Genomic DNA, 20,247 nt, shown 5'->3' with positions numbered 1-20,247 from the left:
TCTGCATTCACTATCGCACTCCCCAACTTTGCATCATCAGCGAACAAATGAACTGTTCCACTGAGATCCTTCCCTATATCGTTAATGAACAGATTACACAGCAGTGGTCCAAGAACAGAACCCTGCGGCACACCACTAGTCACAGGCCGTCTTTTGGACTCTACTCCTGAATAAACTACTCTTGGATATCTCTCCATCAACCACCCACCTATCCATCTCACCAACCCTATATCCATTCCCATATGTTGTAGTTTACGGATTAGTATTCCATGTGGTATCCTGTCAAACGCCTTTGCCAGGTTCAGCAGTATCACTGTAAACCCATTTCCCTTATCCAGTTCAGCCGTCACCTTGTTATAAAACTTGAGCAAGTTACTCAGGCATGATCTACCCTTTACAAAGCCATGCTGTCCCCCTGTACAGTATCTCATTTTCATCAATCCATTCCTGTATTTTTCTCTTGACTACTTTCTCCAAGACCTTGACAACAACTCCTGATATGCTGATCGGCCGGTAATTTGCAACCATAGTCTTGGATTCTCTTTATGCAGTGAAACTATTTCCCCCCTCTTTCCACGCCCTCGGGACTAAACCAGACCCGAGACTCAGATTAAACAACATGGTCAAGGGCACTGATAATTCTTTAGCCGCTTCACGCAAGACCCGTGCCGGTATACCATCCAATCCCACAGATGTATTCACATTAAGGTTCTGTAATAGACTATTCACCTCCACTTCATTCATCACATTTCCCGTATAAACTAATGGCTCCTTCATTTTTTCAATGTCACCACCTGGATGGTATACTTTTGCAAAGTGTGCGCTCAGTAACTCCACTATATCGACTGATTCAATTAGAAAAACAACGCCACATTGCGCCCTTCGATTGGAAAAGACCCAAGTTCGATTCTCGTTGTGACGAGGGAAATCTTTATATGAGCTTTTTTTTTTTTTTCAGTTGAAGGTAAGTTAGCCAATCTCATACGAAGGTAGTAGAGTTTTTTCCGCTCTCAGAAACTCTGGATTTTCATCCCGAGATGGAGAATTAGGTAGCGTAAACCGAGAGTTGTGTGTAGTTGGAGGGTTAAAGTGGTAGTGGGGGGGAGACGGTAAGGTGTAATGGAGTAGAGCAGAGTGGTCTCCTCGATGAGTCTCAGGACTCCTTGGAGGTGTCAGGCGGTAATAGTAATAATAATAATTCCATATTACTGAACGTTCATGTCCGGTATCTAAACCGTATGGAGACTGCTTGCTAGACAATATAAATTTTAATCTCGACTATCTTCATGGACATTATAAACTAAATAAAAAACTAAAACCGACATGACATTGACGGAGTATTGCGACTGTGTTACAATTCACTTGCCTGTTGCAACACCTAGTCAATGTCATGTCAGTTTAGATTTTTGTATTTCACTCTCCTGAAGAAGTATACATAATGCATACAAAACTAGTCAAGATTAAAACTTATATTGTCTAGTAAACAATTTCCATGTGATTTTCATAATGGACATAAAATGCTCACCATATCCCCATCTACAGAAGTCTGTCCGTATTATATTTTTGAAAAATCGGTTGGTATCAAAATATTTTATAAATTATCTTCTGTGCCATCTATCATTGCTATGATAAATGTCACAGATCAGATTTACTATATGATTATCAATTCACTATAAATTTTAATCCCATTTAATTTCTTATCTTTAGTTATGTTATTATTTCATCCATTAGAATATTGAACAGTAGTGACTTCAAGGATCAAATTGTCAAATTCCTTTATTGGTATATTCCTTTATTTTAATAATAATTTTTATTATTATCTTTGATAATAATAAAAATTTTCACTATCTGTGTTTTTATTTTCTTTTTCTTATTATATTTTTAACATCATGTAATTTTACATTATCAAACGTTTTATTTTAATTTATAAAACACATAAAAACAGGAGCATTGTATAGTATTTTTATTGATTGTTTTCTATATTTTGTTTTACTGCAAATATTGCATCTGTGCATAATCTTCCGGATCTAATACATTAACCATTCGGATAATAATACATTAACACTATTTGGATCTATTTTATCTCGTTAAAAAATGACAGACCGTAATATTTTTCCTCCATTCGTCTGATACTTTTTTTTTAGAATTTTTTTTAATAGTTGCTGAAATACATTTCTATTTTCTTTGTACTTCACCGGCATATTCTGGCTGTTTTTATTTTATTTATTTATTTATTTTTACTATTTTCTATTTGTTGTGATGTTATTTCTAATTCTTATTCATTTTCTCACATTGCCAAGCATTCAGAAAATCATTTTTTATTCTTCTTCGTACAATTTAGCACTGTTCGTTCCAACAATTTTGTTTAGTTAAAGATATATATATATATATATATATATATATATATATATATATATATATATATATATATATATATATATATATATATATATATATATATATATATATATATATATATATATATATAATTCAGTTCCTTGTTTCTAATGAATATCCATATTCGATTCTGAGCATTACTAAAATCGTGATTGAGCTGTTTTTGAATAGTTATTCAAGATATTTTTACTTCCTAGATTTTTTACTAGCTATCTACCATACTCTTCTTCGTTATGTTGTCTGGTAGATATGCTAAAAAGGCGTCGATCTTTTTTCTTTTGCGCCAATAGTTTAGCATTCTCTGAGAACCAAATTATTCATCTCTTCTTCAATTTATGTGCAACTGTTTCTCTCTCTCTCTCTCTCTCTCTCTCTCTCTCTCTCTCTCTCTCTCTCTCTCTCTCTCTCCCCTTAAAACTCATATACTACTTGTTCAATGTTACTTTTCACCGATTTTTAAACTGTTGTTTTATTTTTTGTTGGTATAGTTTTTAAAACATTCTTCTGGTAATATTTCAATCTCAAACATTTTTCTATTTCATGTTATTAATCTGTATATTACTTTTTTACCCCCCCCCCTTCCTGGAATTGCAATATTTCAGTAAATAATGCATGTCCAGTTCTTGTATCAGCTGATGCTAGAATTCGGATATCAATCATTTTTATAGTCGGATCGACTGTGAATAAGTTTCCCAAGGAATTTTCTTATGTTCCTTATGCAGTTGAATATATTATTGATAGTCTCAATTAATGATTTGATTCCCGTTTTTTTTTAATATTTATTATTTATTTTTTACACGTTGGTTAAATCTTTGACATATTCCTAATATAATGCTATGTTATTCCCAAATAGTGCGTTTAAACTTCAGCTATAATGATCATAGTTTAATAAAATGAACATTGTAGTGATTTTTTTTAAAATCTGATTTAAATCTCATGTAGTATCATTGTCACTCGCACTTTGGCTCTTTCTTCTTTATTACTGCTGTTTATATAGGTTTTGTGTTTCATACTGGATGCTAAATCCTTTTAACATCCAGAATTAATATATATATATATATATATATATATATATATATATATATATATATATATATATATATATATATATATATATATATATATATATATATATATATATATATATATATATATATATATTCAAGATACCAAGCAAATAGGATTAAAAACCAAGTTTATATAAAATTACTTGGTATCTTGAATACATAATATACCCAAGTTAAAAACTTTCTATATGTATATACTGTATATAACGGCGCGCTTGATAAGCAGAAATGTTCTATTAGTATTTGTGTATATTCGAATGTGTGATTAAAAATGCTGTTCGTTTCATCTGGAAGAAACCTACTTGTTTTTTTTTTGGGGGGGGGGACGAAATTTGTATAACTTAAAAAAGAAAAAAAAAAGTTCTAGAATATGGGAAGCTACCACATAGCTAAGGCGGGTTTTACATGCTGTAGACTAATCTATACTATATCCCAATAGAAAGGCCTCTAGTGCATATGAAGTTGTCAAAGGATGTTTGAAGAAAGCTATAACTGACTGCATTCCCAGAGTCAGGAGAATTAATCGCTGAAATCGATGAATAAAATTCTAAAGCATTTAACTAAGTAGAAAGATAATAAGTTCATGTTATGGAACTTGTCGTGTGAAATGCGATGAGCAGTACAAAGGACAGGTCAGGCGAGTGACAGCAATGGTGAGAAAGGCGAAATCAGAATATGAAAAGAAATTAGCTGAACAGATTAAAGGAAATTCGAGAGATTTCTTTCTCTATACGCCGAATAAAAGGAAGAATGATCTTGGTAAGATAATCTTAATAAATACAGATGAAAGGAAGATTTCTAATTTACTGGAAATAGCTTAGTTTTTAAATAATCATTTTGCTTACATTCCAGACAGAGCCATTAGTTTTCTGGAAGCTGAAATTAATCTAGATAAAAAGATAGAGGTCTTAAGATTATTGCAAAGAGCTCGATGCAAATATAGTAGTGGATTTCGACGAGATATCGGCATGCATGTTAAAGGAATATGCTAGAGAAATAGCTATGATTCTGTACTCCTAACCTAGTTGTTGAGGCTCAGCACGAACGCGATTCATAATGAGATGAAAGGAGGAAAAGATAATTCCATTATTCAGGGGTGGAGCTGGAACTAATGTAGTCAATTATAGAACACTCTGTATCTCTGGAGTAGTTATTAAGGTATTGAGAAGCTGGTGGGAAATCGCATCCAGAAGTGGGTAGATAACACTTTGATCCTTTATAGAGGACAGCTTGGCTCTGTTAAAAGTATGCATTTTAAAGATATTTTCTTCATATTTTATAACGGTGACAGCGGAGTTGGATATGGGGCATGGAATACACGGTCACTCTTATTTTGCCAAGACATTTTACAGAATTGTATACAAAAGGTTATTACACAAACTCAAATGGATGGAATATGCAAGATGACATGGCATGACGATGAAATTAGGAAAATCTCATGGCATCTTACATGAAAAGAAATTAGCTGAACAGATTAAAGGAAATTCAATAGATTTCTTTCACTATACTCCGAATAAAGGAAGAATGATCTTGGTAAGATAACCTTAGTAACAGGCGACAGGAAGATTTCTAATTTATGCGAAGCACATAGCCACTCGGCGGTTAGCCGAGTGGCTATGTGCTTCGCAACCATGTGCCTGGGAAAGGAGTGTCCTGGGCTCGCTTCCTGTCGCTAACGTGAGAAGCTTAGGATCTTTCTCAAACATAGCCAACTTAGCGGGTCTTGGGTGTAGACTGTAAGGGTTTTTCTCCCCAGTTTATCTGGGGTTTTTTCATCCCGCCAGCAAGCAAACCGGCCTTGAGAACTCAACGCTTCTACAGACATAGGATACACCGGGACGCATAAGGCTAACTACCTTATCCTTGTGTACGATTGCAGTTAAATGAATAGAAAACCCTCGACATCGCAAGGTAAAAGAGGGGGAAAAAGAAGAAGACTCAAATTAAGGAAAAATTAAAGGAACGTGGACAATAATAAATGAAGCACTCAATAAAACACCATTTCCTCCAGGACTATTATCCAGAACTTTTCCAAAAACGGGTTAAGTATGAAGCAACTAGCGGACAAATTTAATGATACTTTTAAAGAATAAATTATAAACTTAAAGCAAATTATACCTGATCTTGGAAAGCCAAATATCAACACTATCCAGACACAAAATAACAATCTTTGATTTCAAAAATTTCAAAAATTAACTTTAAAACAGCCCCTGGATTTGATCAGATAAGACCAAAGGATTTCCAAATGCATTACTTCGTCGTATCGCCAGTTATATTCAAATTGCTAAACTTCATAAATGCAAAATACCACTAGACCTTGAAATTAACAATTACAGCCTATATCCTAGCTGACAGTAATAGAAATATCGCGGGATAAATAGTTAATGAGAAAATATCCATAGATTTTGAGAAATTCAATATAATATCCAACATTGAATACGGATTTCGTAAAAATAAAGGAACCAATATCTTATTAGAGGATCTCTGTAGCAAAATACACTGGACAAAAAAACCACTTTATGTTTGCACTAGCTCTTGACACCATACCGAACATAATTCTTTAAAAAAAAAAAAAAATCGAAGCGGTTAGCATAAGGGAAAAACTCCACAACTAAGTCGAAGACTCAGTTGTGGAGTTTTTCGAACATTACAAAAATAAATCGAATGTATGTATTTTTTCCACAAGGGACAATTCTATCGCCATGCCTTTTCAATATTTTTGTAAACGATCTCTCTAACCTACATATAGTCACATCTATCAGCACGCAGATGACACACTACTCATCCATACACAAAGACCCATCAGTAGGCTTACAACATTTCAGACAGCCTTTCACGTAATCACTAATTAGCTCATCTTATTTAGAAACCCTTGTATGGCTAATATCTCACACGAAAGAAAAACTAAAACTTCTTGCCATACAATCTAGGAAGTTACATACTTCAAACATTTAGGCCTGCACTTTGATTATAATATGCGATGGAACACACACACACACACACACACACACACACACACACACACACACACACACACACACACACACACACACACACACACACACACACACACACACACACACACACACACACACACATACACACAAAAAAACTGCGTATATTACTCTTTAAAATGCACTGCACTACATCTACAAACTTACTACATCCAAATGCTAGGAAAATTATCTATATCTTGCTATGGTTCGGCACTGCAATACTTAATGACAGGGGCGAATGCAGGTCTTGAAATTCACGCTTGCTCTTGTTATCATTCAGGGAGTGAGAGGTGTGATTGAAGTCTAATTAGCGGAATAATGAATTACTGACCATTTAAAACTATATATTTAGAAATTTATGTACATTTAATCATACAAATACATATATTTTACAAATGATATTCCATCTTTTTCAATTTAACTACTTGAATACAAATTCTACCCTACGGTTCTTCTTTATGAACTGGCCAATAACATCGTCATAAAAAGTTGGTTGTAACTTAATTTTCCCAAGCAACATGCACACTTGTAAAGGCTGGCTGAAGCTCACTGGCTAGAGCTACGTTGACTGCGTATGGCCTGTGTTTAAGCAACAGAGTGAGACGACGTGAAATGGCTATGAGCGCGCATGAATCACAGTGCTGCTGCGAGAACCTGGAAGCTCCCACAACCGCACAAGCCAAGGTAGCTTTGACTAGACGAGCAAGCATCGGCCTTCGATACACAATGCAAAGCTCAATTATTGCCGTGCAAGCTTAAGACGTCTTCTGTCTACGAAAATAAAAGCCTAAACGGAATGCTTATAAATGCATGCATTTATTAACAAATAAATATTACTTCTTTCTCAATTAATGAACTTGCGCAGCAAGCATAGCAAGCATGGAGAATTCGCCCCTGCTTAATGAAAAAACATACTTATTACAAAACAGGCTGTTGGCAACAACAGCTCTGGAGTGCCAAAATGATACTCCTCTTTTCTATCCATCAATATATATATATATATACCAGCAATGGACTTGTGACTATGCCAGATCCTAGGCATTACACTATCATGTTAAGACAATACTTTTCCAGAAAATACCGAACAACAACAATTCATTTTCAAATTAGGCCTCAGCATATAGCATACACTACAAGTAATTATAATAGTGCACATGGCTCAGCAAAATGTTAAGCAAGTTTTAGCGCGGTTAGTAGTTGGAAGGGGATCAATCGTTCAATGCTGTTGGCACACTCTCCCTCTTTGAACTCCCTGGAGGTGTCACATAATAATAATAATAACTTTATATGCTTACCTAAAGGAACTTTGTAGTCCCTGTACTCAACACCTGGTAATAACAATGATTAACATTAAAGTGGCCACGTGAATATGCTCTTGTTATCATTAAGTAATTTTATTGGACTGGTGAAATTATTATTACAACGGTGTCTCCATGGAGTCAGAAGGCATCGCGAGAGACCCTACATTGACACACTATCCATTATTCACACAATACCTATCATACTTCTCCTTAAAGTCATTCACAGACGAAGCACTCACAACCACCTCTGGCAACGCATTCCACACATTCATCACCCTCCCTATTCTAATGGACCTAAAACATCTTCATATAAGCCAAACATTGGCTTCGAAAGATGTGCAAGAAATAAGCATTAAATATACAATAATGATTATTGTACTTACTAAATGTAATATAAATATATTATGGGTATATTCCGCGCGGTTAGCCTAGTGGCTATGCGCTTCGCAACCATATGCCTGGGGAAGGAATGTCATAGGTTCGATTCCGTCGACGACGTGAGGAGCTTAAGGATCTTTCTCAGCCATAGTCAAGTTAGCCGGTCTTGGGTGTGGACAGCAGGGTTTTTTTCCCCCAGTTTATCTGGGGTTTTTCATCCCGCAAAATAGACAAACCAGCCCCGTGAACACATGGATATCGCCCTTAGGAGATGCAGCAGAGGAGTGGCGAATCGGCTGCATTAATACGCCAGTAACTCCTCATTAAGAGGGAACCTTTTTTTTTTTTCTGTATCTTTCTACAGCTTCTTTATCGCCTCTCGGAACGCGGGAGAACAAATGCGCACATAGTAGTATCAAGCCCTTGATACTACTATGTGCGCATGGAGGCAAATGACTTACTTATTCTTACTGTTTGTTTCAACTTCCTGTTCACCACTCTAAGATCCGTATTTCATCAGTTTCTCCAAGCATAATCTCACCAAAACAATATGCAGTTGGAAATCAATCACGCCAAAGTGCATTACTTCTAAAAGGTTCTTCCCAATATAATTAATGTATAGATTGGGTAACAATAACCCAAGGATTGATTTCTAGAGTGTTCCACGGCTCACCTTAAATCTGGCCGATTCATATCCGCATATACAACTTTCTGATGCCTGTCCATTAACCATCCGGTTATTATCCAAGTCGATATATTCCAATTTATTCAAGGGCCTTTCATGTGATGTTCTATCAAATGCTTTAGCAAAAGTCCTATAGTATCATAGTGTGTATGGGATGGTATTCAGCCTGTAGAATCCCCACAAATGAATGCAGTCCTCCTTAATGCGGGAGGATTGGGTTTACTTCTCCCATGGTGATCCAATCCATGTTGGGAGAGTGTATATTTGTATGTATGCATATGAGAAATTAGTGAAAGATAATCACAAACATCAAAGCTCATGGTGGAATTCGAACCACAGCCTATTGGCTGGAGAGCGGATACGTTCACGCGGCCAATCAAGCCAACATATGGGGAAAGGGAGGGGGGGGTTATCCATCCAAACCCATCTCGGACGGCTTCGCCTACTCCCTATAAGGGAATAAAAGGGCGTTAGCTTATTATTTTTTATATATACTTTCTGTTTCTGTTATATCTATCTCCGTCACGACCTCAGTAGCACGATTGATACCAAAGAAGGGAGACCACACGGATATCCGGAACTGGCGTCCAATCTCCCTAATTAATACCAATTGCAAAATAATTTCCAAAGTTATAGCAAACCGAATAAAGCCAACACTGTCCGAAGTTATTGGCCAACATCAAACGTACTCTGTCCCAGGAAGATCAATACATGATAACCTCCATTTAATAAGAGATCTCATCCACATCGCAAACAGCCAACACGAAGACTTAGCTCTCGTCAGCCTTGATCAGGAGATGGCTTTCGACAGGGTAGAGCACGAGTACCTTTATGAAGTTCTAAAGGCATTTGGCTATGGTCCTCTCATCATTGAAACAGTGCAATTGCTTTACAGAGATGCACACTTCTGTTTAAAAATCAACAACAGGCTCACTCGCACTTTGTCATACTCTCGAGGGATCAAGTAAGGATGTCCCCTCTCCGGTCAATTATACACACTGGACATAGAACCCTTCTTAAAAAGGGTACACTACGCCATCATCTCCAAACGAACCAGAATAATAGAGCCACATCAAAAAATTACCTTATCTGCATATGCCGATGACGTCACTGTAATAGTACGAAATGAAGAAGAAATGACAGTAACCGAGGAAGCACATAGACTATATGCATAAGCCTCGGGGGCCAAATTAAATTCTGCCAAAACCACGGGCTTGTGGTCAGGCAGATGGAAGTCTAGAAATGATTTTCTGATCGAATGTACCTGGTCAAGCAAAGGACAAAGATACTTAAGTGTGCACCTTGGCAACACCAAAATATATAACACACTGAACTGGACACAGCTGCACAATCGTTTTAAACAGGTGCTAGGTAAATGGAACAGCGTTCGTTCCATGTCTTCACTTAGAGGAAGAGTACTAATAGTTAACTAGATGGCTGCGAGTGTCTTATGGCATACCCTCAAAGTACTCACACCTCCTGAAGAATTTCTCTACCACATTCAAAAGGAAATCAAACGTTTCCTCTGGAACAAAACTCACTGGACAACAGACCCTCAACTCTGCAAGCCACTCAGCAAGGGAGGTCAAGGCCTGATTTCCCTTAAAAACAAGATTAGATCCTTCAGGATAATCCTCCTCCTAAAGACACTTCAATGCAATCACACTTATGTAACCACCTTCGATTATATCACGAAATCATCCACCAGAGGACTTACACTTTCCACAATCCTCCGAATGGCCAGTCCTGCACCATCTCCTGCCAAACTACCTAATTTTTACAAAGACGCTCTACAGCAATGGAAAAACACAGGACTTCACCATACACTCACAGAATCAACAGAGTCAGCTGTACTTACAGAACCACTATTCGCGAACAGAAACATCACAAGTCTCACAACGAGCCAGCCTTTTCTTTTCCCTACATGGAACTGGGCAGGAATAAGAGTCATAGGAGACCTCCTAACCCACACCCTAAAGTGGAAAGCATTCACAAGCCTACCAATGAAGAACCCAAAAACTGAAAAGCAATATCAACAGCTGCAAGCCTCCATTATAAAAGCCTATCCAGATATTGCTACACCTCAGGAAATCCGTATTCCTTCTAGAAACTGCTCTGGGCCAATATTTCATCTTGTACAATCTGAAGCCTCCCTAATTCTTCCCTCCAACTACAAGAAAATATACCACTTCCTCATGTCAGTGTCCCCATCCGCGCCCTTCTTATATTCAGCCTTAACACTCTCATCTACAAGGCTGCATATACCACACAGTTTTCAGTGGGACCTGCCATATAAATCAAAATGTGCCAAACCAGATTCCGACATACAGTGGAGACTATGGCATAACATCTTGCCAACTCCTTCTAAGCTCTACAAATTTCAGCTAAGAGAAACATATCTGTGTCTATTCTGTGACGTTTCAGGTACCTTGGAACACACCTATCTGACCTGTCCCGCAAACAAAATGATAATCACCTATGCCCTGAATACTGCCTCGAGCACCTGTAACTACGCACACAGCCAAGAAGACTACTGGAATTTAGTCCACACAGAAGAAAACAGACACAGAACATGCAAGTTCCTCTTCATCTGCGCTAAGGCCATCATCTACAGCTTCTACCTAAAACAGACAAGAAGTAACCAGCACCCATCCATCACTGAAACTGCACAAACCCTGATGTATATCCTCCGTCGGAAACTAAAAAGCAGGCTTATATTGGAACGTGAGCACTCCAAAGAAACAAGAACTGTCGCGAAATTCATAGAGGCGTGGAATCCGACTGGTACCCTCTTCTGGATTGACGACGACAATGTGCTTCATCTAAAAGATAACTCAGACTGAAACTGAACTGTTAATTTTTAATTCATTTGTTGCATTCTGTATTGTACACCCGAAAGGAAAATGTTTCTTTCTCTGAAATATATATACTTAAAAACTTATAATATATAATATGTAAATAGTCCTTGTTACCTATCGTGTAATGTTTATTTTAACAAGTTAAATAAAAAAAAAATATCTATCTATCTATCTATCTATCTATATATATATATATATATATATAATATATATATAATAGAAACATTGAAAAACGTATAATGAAATATTGAAGTATTTATCAACAAATTTTCAACCAGTACAAACGCAGTGGAAAGATGTCCATCCTTATAAAAACAATATACGTATTTCGTCTGCCTTTTGCCTAACTCATGCGGTTGGAACTGGTTAAGCTAAAAGCGATTGGTTACACCCTTATCAGCTGTAAAGAACGTAGAATCACGTGCCACTCAGAAGAGTTAAATGCTATTGCGCAGGTGTCATTGCTAGAGTTGCCGAAGGCCAAGGGAAAGTTTACTGGTTGTTGGGGGGGAATTGTACAGTTAGTCGGTTGCTAGGTTTATCATCCATTGCTAGGTTTACAGTGTTTAATATCCGTTGTATGGGTAAGCATACATATGAATTAGTAATATTTACTTGTTTGAAAGTAAAATAATAGCAGAGTAGAGAAGAATAGGCTACTTTTAAGTTTTTGAAGTTTCGAATTCATCAACATAAGTTTAAAATTTTTGGTAGTGAATTCGAATACATTCATTTCTTAAATGAGAGGAAAAAAATGCTCATTGTCTTCCATTTTTTTTTTTTTAATTTGAGCTGCTTGGTTTTACAGCTTAGATATCACCTGAACATGTTATATAGAGTACTCAGTCTAGACGGTTGCCATCGCAATATATACATATGGCTTGTTACTAACTCGGGTAATTTTGTATCGCGAGCAGTTTTACTGTTCGGTATTCGGTTATATACTACTCCGTCAGATAAATAAAGCAGTCTTCACTCCAACTTTTCAGATCTCGAATATTATCAAACGTTTTGTTTTGAATAAGTCGTAACGATGTGTAGAATTAATATCTAGATATGAAATTCATCGCTAGCTTTCATACAGCAGTTGACTAATGCAGTATTAATTGTCTGCACACAAATCGAAACGCACATGTCCACTATGTCTAAAATAATCAGCATGCTATAAAATCTCTGTAGATTAGCCTTATCTTAAATGCCTGATTATATTACGCAGTTTAGTCCAGTATAAGCAATCCTTCTTCCTAAAATTCGGTATAATGATGTATATTCATTCTCCATTAGATATTTGCATGAACTATCATGGAAGAAAATAAATAAACGAAGACTTTTTTACATCCTAGTTATAATCCTAACTAATAGTAATGTAGTGATGTGGATAATAATGACGCATTTTTCCGCCTTATGATATTATCTCTGTGTGTTTCCACGAATGTTATGCATAGTTATGGTAATTTTCTAATTATTAAAACTGCGGTAATCGTTAAACTGACAAAAGTTATGTCACAGCTTTTACAATAGTGATTTTGCGTTATGAGCGCTGTAATTGCATTAATTATAGTGTAAATAGTCAAAAGTTATATTTTGAGTAGCATAACCCAAAAGAGTTTTTTCAGTATGTGGCAAGTAAATGACTGTAGCAGAATAATTTTGACGAATGTACATGGTAGATGACAAGCAGATGAAATAGTTGAATTATTGAGTGATTACTTTGCATGAGTGTATCATTCCAGTGAGGACATCACAGTAAATAGATATGATGGGCTAATGTGAATGTTGAGGTTGAGGATATCAAGATTCTATATAGGATATAAAATCTTGATGTGAATATAGCTATGGGTTGGGTTTATAAGCTCCTGTATTATGAGAATGTACTAGGAAATTGGTAGTGCCTTTTGACTAGATTGTTAAATCTGAGTCTGGCTCAGCTCTGGTAGAATCTCCAAGCAAATGGAAAAGGAGATAATAGTTCTGTAGCAAATTATTGACCAATTAACATTTCAGGAATAGTAGTCAAAAGATTGAAGAAGTTGGTTAAAGACAGAATTCAAGAATGGATGGATAGAAATAGGATACTGTGGTGATGGTGCTGGGGAGGAGGCAACATGGCTTTATGACAGGTAGGCCATGCTTCAGTAACTTACACAGTTTTTATAAAACAGTGATAGCTAGGCTGGCTAAAGTTAGTTATGGCGATGAGGTGATACTGTTAGACTTAATAAAGGCATTTGACAGGATACTGCATGGAATTTTGATACATAAATTACAGCAAACAGGTAATTGAAATGAAGTTGATCTTGATAAGAGGATGGTTGTTGGAAAGATAACAGACAGTAGTTTATTCAGGAGCAGAGTCCTTTAGAAGTTATGCGGCACTAGTGAGGTGCCAGTACTTGGGCTACTACAATATAGGAGGTTTTCTGAGGGGAAATATTCAGTTGTTTGCAGAAAGTGCAAAATTAGGTAGAACAATAGTTAATAAAAATAATGATATTTTACAGGATGATTTAGACTGACAATATGGGCAAAGAAGAAGAATAGATATCCAGTTAATGTGGCAAAGTGTAAGGTTATGCATTTTAAGGTGAAAAGATTATCAGTTATTACCATATTGATGGAGCCCAAATCCCTGGTTTCATCCAGGAAATTGATGAAACCAGGGATTTGGGGCTGTTGATAGATGGAGAATCGAAGTTCAGAGGACATATTGCAAAAGTGGCTAAAAGAACACATAGGATTACCTAGTTATTGAACACTCTGACATGTAGAGATAAATAGGTTATTTTGGATTTCATGGAGGTATGGAAGATGTGTAACAGATTTAAAGGTGAGTGACCAAGATGGTGGCAAGTCTGTGTGATGCTTCATATAAGAAGATTTATGGGTTACATAGGCTGGTTGATTAGCAAGAGGATATGATAGATATACAAGTTTGCTTACGCAACTTTATAGGATTGACAATAAAAGGAGGAATGACTGTAGAAGGATAACTTTAGCGGGTGCTGATAGTGGTGAAGTGACAGAAGCAGATGTAATAGTTTTACCGAGTGATCACTTTTCAAAAGTCTTGAAAGTTTATTTTTCACTTGGTTAGAATATAATAAATTTAGTTTAATCCTTTATCCAAGTGTGAGCAAACAAAGTTTGCGCTTGAAAGTATCTTCAGGACTGGGGTAAGGTGGTACAACACCAGGGCAACTCATTGCAAAGGTGGAGCAAGCTACCAACACTCATGTCTCAGTATCTCCTATAATGTAATGCAACACACATCTCCTTGCGGATATGTCTAACGTTATGCATTAAGGGAAGGGTCACTACCCAGACTAGTTTCGACCTTTATTGAGGTCTCTTCAGTGGGAGCCAGGCCAAAGTTGAGATACCAGGCAGGCATCTAGCATTAGCAGGTCATCTCTACCTATAGGAGTTGCCAAATGGTGTGCCATCCTTTTTTAGTAAATTATTCTGGATTTAGAGAAAGATGTTGAAAGTTTATTTTTCACTTGGTTAGAGTATAATAAATTTAGTTTAATCCTTTATCCAAGTGTGAGCAAACAAAGTTTACGCCTGAAAGTATCTTCAGGACTGGGGTAGATGGTACAACACCAGGGCAACTCGTTGCAAAGGTGGAGCAAGCTAGATAGCAGATACATTATAGGAGATACTGTCTCAGTATCTCCTATAATGCAAAACACATCTCCTTAATGCATAACATTAGACATATCTGCAAGGAGATGTGTTTTGCATTATAGAAGATACTGAGACAGGAGTGTTGGTAGCTTGCTCCACCTTTGCAACGAGTTGCCCTGGTGTTGTACCACCTTACCCCAGTCCTGAAGATACTTTCAGGCGCAAACTTTGTTTGCTCACACTTGGATAAAGGATTAAACTAAATTTATTATACTCTAACCAAGTGAAAAATAAACTTTCAACATCTTTCTCTAAATCCAGAGTAATTTATTAAAAAAGGGTGGCACACCATTTGGCAACTCCTATAGGTAGAGATGACCTGCTAATGCTAGATGCCTGCCTGGTATCTCAACTTGGGCCTGGCTTCCACTGAAGAGACCTCAATAAAGGTCGAGACTAGTCTGGGTAGTGGCCCTTCCCTTAATGCATAACATTAGACATATCTGCAAGGAGATGTGTTTTGCATTATAGGAGATACTGAGACAGCAGTATTGGTAGCTTGCTCCACCTTTGCAACGAGTTTCCCTGGTGTTGTACCACCTTACCCCAGTCCGGAAGATACTTTCAAGCGCAAACTTTGTTTGCTCACACTTGGATAAAGGATTAAACTAAATTTATTATTTTCAAAAGTCTGTTATCTAAGTGATGCTATTTTTTGTGGCTGTGACAAGAATTAACATGAGAATAGATTTTGAAGAATTAGCATTACTTAAGATGTTGCAGAATCTCAAAGCAATGGAATAGGATGGGATATCAGCTCAAGTGTTAAGAGAATGTCTCTAAGCATTTACAGAGCTGAGACTTAAGTTAAAAAATCTTAAGGGAGTGAAAGGAAGGAATAATAGCTCCTTATCCTAAAGGAGGCTCCAAGACTCCAGTAAAAAAAAAAAAAAAAATACTCCAGTCAGTATCTTGGGAGTGGTAGTAAATGTGTTGAAAAAGTTGGTCAAAGACAGAATTCAGGAATGGATGCTTGCCTTTTGTTAAAGGTTTGCCTTGTCTTGGAATTTATTAACTTTTTTTTATAATAGTGTTTTTTATAATAACAGCTGAGTTAGATGGAGAGAATAGCTATACAGTGATACCGCTGGATTTTGAAAAGATGTTTGACAGGATATCATGCGAAGTATTGTTATGCCAATTGGATGTGGATGTGGATGTAGATGTGGATGAGATAGTGGCTGCTAAACAGATACCAAAAAGTAGTGTATGGAGGAGCAGAGTCCAGGAGGAAAGCATGTGACTATTAATGTGATGTGATGCAGAGCACTGTGCTTGGATCATGACTGTTTATTTTGTATATAAATATGATAGGAAATATTCAGTTATTGGCTGATGAAGATGCAAAATTGGGTATCGTGATAGTTATTAAAGAGATCTAGAGCTTGTAGAATGATTTAAATTAGGCTGAAAGTTTGGCAAGAGTGTCAAGTTATGCACTTTGGAGAAAAAAGATTATGCTACTGAAGAAGAATGATGCTCTGAAGCAGGGCTGGCTCTACCGACAGTGCAAGATGTGCATTTGCACGGGGTGGCAAAATTGGCATAAACTGTACAAAAAATAAGGGGCGAAGGGGGGGGCCCTGTTCTGAAGCCTTCAGTCAGAGTTTAAATTCGTAAAGCAAACACGCCTGAATTATACTAGGTTCAAATGACATTTTATAAGGATTAAAAGTTGCAGAAAAAGAGTACACACCGAGTTAGAACACACTGATTGACTGACATGTTTCTGTGCCTTATGATACACATAAAAAATTGTGCTCTGCAAAATAAAACAAGTCATTGCAGCGAACTCTACCAAAACCTGCATGAACTTTTGGTTATCTGATACTGCCTCCAAATTCCCTGGGTTCAACTATTTCCTGGAGTACAGTTCCATGAATGTGATACACAGCTTGTAATCTATTCATCCCAAAATGAATAACTTTACATTTTTCCACTTTAAACTGACACACATCTTTTGCACATACTGACAGCCTATTTAAATCATCCTGCAAGCTCTCTACATCACCTTGATTAACTATTGCCCAACCCAGTTTTGCATCATCAACAAAAAACTGAATATTTACCTTCATTCAAATTATTTTCTAAACCATTTATGTACAAATTAAATTAAATTAAACAGTAGTGATTATAATAGAGAAGAGCCTTGCGGCACACCATTAGTCATCTTTTTCCTGGATTCTGCTCCTCCATATATGCAGTTTCATATCCATTCCATCATCTCATCTCATCTGCTTTATACCCTCTTTTACCTTGCGGTGTCGAGGGTCCATTGATCATCGGACCTCAATCCGTTTACAGGATAAGGTGGTCAGCCCTATGCCCCGGTATATCCTATGGCCTGTAGTGTTAAGTTCTCAAGGCCAGTTTGCCTGCTTTGCGGGATGAAAAACCCCAGAATAAACTGAGGAAAAAACCCTGCTGTCCACGCCCAAGACTGGCTAACTTGGCTATGGCTGAGGAAGATCCTTCAGCTCCTCACGTCACCGATCCATTCCCATTTGTTCTAATTTGCATAATAGAGAATATGTGGTATTCTGTCAAATACTTTTGCAAAATCCAGCAGTATCATCATGTTGCCATTCTCTTTATCCAACTTGGCTCTCACTGTATTACAAAAAGTTAATAAATTACTACGACATGACTGCTACTTCACAAAGCTATGCTGCCCCTCAGAGTATCATTCTTATCCACCCACTCCTGAATTCTCTCATTCACTAACTTTTCCAGTACTTTTACCACCACTCCTGAGATACTGATTGGTCTATAATTTGTCACTGCAGTATTAGAGCCTCCTTTATGCAAGGGACTTATTTTATCCTCTTTCCATTTAACAGTCTTCCCTTGGGAGACTGTCAAAGCTGAGATTTCAAGTAAACAGCTGCTCAAAAAGCATAGCTACTTCCCTTGCACATTTTCATAAGATGCAAGCTGATATTCTATCTAATCCTACAGTCATATTTATATTGAAATTCTGCAACATCTTGATAACCTCCAATTCATCCACCTCTGTTCTCACATCAGTCCCTGTTACTGCTGTGATAGACACAGCAGTAACCTGACTTGGATGATATACCCTTGCAAAGTGATCACTCAGTAACTCAGCTATTTTATCCTTCTGTCACCTCGCTACTATCAGGACTTGTTAAAGTTACCCTTCCATAGTCATTCTTTCTCTTACTTGCCACATAATGAAAGACTCTAGGATTTCTTTTGTCCTCTCGGCTAGTTTCTTCTCATAAATCTGAATTTTCCTCCCTTATCATGCTGATCATCTTCTTATATACCTTCCATGATGATACTTTTTTTTTTTTTTGTAGCTTCTGTTTACTGATACTACTCTTTCATCAACTCAAAAGCTCTAGATGTATTTGAAACACTCTAGATGTTATGTACTGATTATGGTGGGTTACATTAATTTATGGGAGAACATTACATGTTCTCCTATAAAATATCTAACATATTTTTCTGCTTTAAAACTGTTTGGCTTAGATACATTTGAGCGGGAGGTGGTGGAAAGAATTCAAGGACAAGTGACTAAGCTTATGACAGGTCTGTGGAATGTTCTTTGAGGATAGATTGAAGGTGTGTTGGTTGCAGAGCTTAGCTGACAGGTGTAGGAGAAGGGATATGATAGAAACTTATAAGTTACTAAAAGGATTCTATAAGATTGACACAAAGGAACTTTTTCAATACATGGGTGGAAGAGTGAAATCAAGGAATCATACTTGGAAGTTGTCTAAGAGTTGCAGAATCTTAGACAACTTCTTTGCTTGGAGAGTGATCAATGAGTAGAATGGATTGCCACAGGTGATTGTGACTGCCCCAACAGAGAATAAGTTTAAGATGTATGATAGGTATTGTGTTAATGGATAGTGTGGTTCTCACACAATGAGTCTCTTGACTACATGGAGTACCTGTATAAATAATAATAAAATATATTAAACTCTTACATCTGGTATTTCATTTTTAGAATACCACATACGCATCAAGATGTGAATTTGTTTACTACTACTGTTCATGACTTACAGGAGAATTCTGTGAAAAGTTGTTATTATTATGTTACACCTCCAAGGATTCCAGACTCATCGAGAGGGCACCTACTCTACAACTCTCATCTCCACCACTCACTCCACCAACTACAGCAAACTGCATCATCGACACCAAAGCCATCTACTGCCCCACCACCAGCACTAGTATTTTCACAATCACAAACATCCTTTCCCATGGCTCGACTAACCCTCAACCCATTAAGTTTACTCACAAAACAGGTTCAACATGGGAATCTTTAGTGTCTACTACTTTTCTTTAACCCTAACATAAGGTAATTCATTAAAGAATGGTCAGTGAGTTCAAGGAGTGGTATGATAGATTTTGTGTTTCTTGGGGGGGGGGGGACCTCCCCCTCGATGAGTCTTGATAGACTTTGTGTTTCTTAGGAAGGACCTCCCACGATGAGTCTTTTGACTCCATGGAGGCCTGAATAATAATAATAATAATATCATTTTCAGCAACATTTAAATTTGATTTAATAAATACCTGAAAATTATCCAGCACTTCTAAATATGCCTCACATCGACAATTTAACTGTGTAACTAATCTGTCACAAATTACACATACTGTATTAACAACAGAACCTTTGTTTTTATTTGTATCACGTACATACATTTCCTTTTTATAATTCATCTTTTAAGGATTATGGTATTTTTCTAAAATTCTGATATCCAGTGATCTAGAAAAATGTGGGGATTATTTTCTGGCACAAATCCCAGACCCTTAATTTTTAAGATTTACCAGTACATCAGGGTAATGTAAATTCCAAAAATTATATATAACATCAGTTAAAACCATAAACAGAGCAATATAGTAATGCCT

The sequence above is a fragment of the Typopeltis vanoorti genome, chromosome 13 (genome assembly GCF_054136105.1).
Source record: "Typopeltis vanoorti isolate ZY-2024b chromosome 13, IOZ_Tvanoo_1.0, whole genome shotgun sequence".
Lineage (NCBI taxonomy): Eukaryota > Metazoa > Arthropoda > Arachnida > Uropygi > Thelyphonidae > Typopeltis > Typopeltis vanoorti.
Note: the sequence above shows the minus strand (reverse complement) of the source record.